This window comes from Atta colombica, unplaced genomic scaffold (assembly GCF_001594045.1).
Source record: "Atta colombica isolate Treedump-2 unplaced genomic scaffold, Acol1.0 scaffold69, whole genome shotgun sequence".
In the NCBI taxonomy this organism is placed as follows: domain Eukaryota; kingdom Metazoa; phylum Arthropoda; class Insecta; order Hymenoptera; family Formicidae; genus Atta; species Atta colombica.
The window spans coordinates 266,748-267,413 of NW_017259560.1; the positions used below are offsets into that span (position 1 = coordinate 266,748).

At 37.1% G+C, this 666-nt stretch overlaps 1 protein-coding gene across 2 annotated transcripts in view; it reads right to left on the minus strand.

Annotated features, from left to right (window-relative positions):
* LOC108692311 (transmembrane and TPR repeat-containing protein 4) overlaps positions 1 to 666 on the minus strand; it is a 33,576-nt gene that overhangs the window by 8,328 nt on the left and 24,582 nt on the right. The window lies entirely within an intron of this gene.

A 666-nucleotide genomic window follows, 5' to 3' on the forward strand; every position in this document is an offset into this window, starting at 1 on the left:
AAGATCTCTCTTCGAACCTTTCAGGCCAAATTTCAGCCAGAAAGGACGCATAATTCACGTTTGGTAGTCATTTAAAGTAGGCTGTCTCAAAGTCTGCAAAATACTCATTGGCGACAATGACTTCCTCATTTGACGAGAATTTCTTCCCACCGAGCCACGTTTTTAAGTTTGGGAACAGAAAGAAATCACACGGGGCCAAATTCGGAGAATAGGGTGGATGAGGAATCAATTCATAGCCCAATTCGTTTTGTCATTGCAACAGTCGACTTATGGTACGGCGCGTTGTCTTGATGGAAGAGCACTTTTTTGTGCTCCAATCTCGCTTCAAATGACTACCAAACATGAACTATGCATCCTTTCTGGCTGAAATTTGGCCTGAAGGGGTTCAAAGAGTGGATCTTTCGAGATATCATTTCGCGTCATCAAATGGAAATTTACCAAACTTATCAAACGACCCACATATACATATACATATATATATATATATAAAAGAAAAATGTTTTACACATATATGGCCTAATATATGTAAAACAAATATGTCCCATTTTTGTCTTAATGTATTTTTGTTTTTTAACAAATAAACTCGAAGTTTTTTGAAGCTACGTTTTGATCTTAAAAAGTCAAAGAAAAGACATGTACACACACACACACACACACACACACACA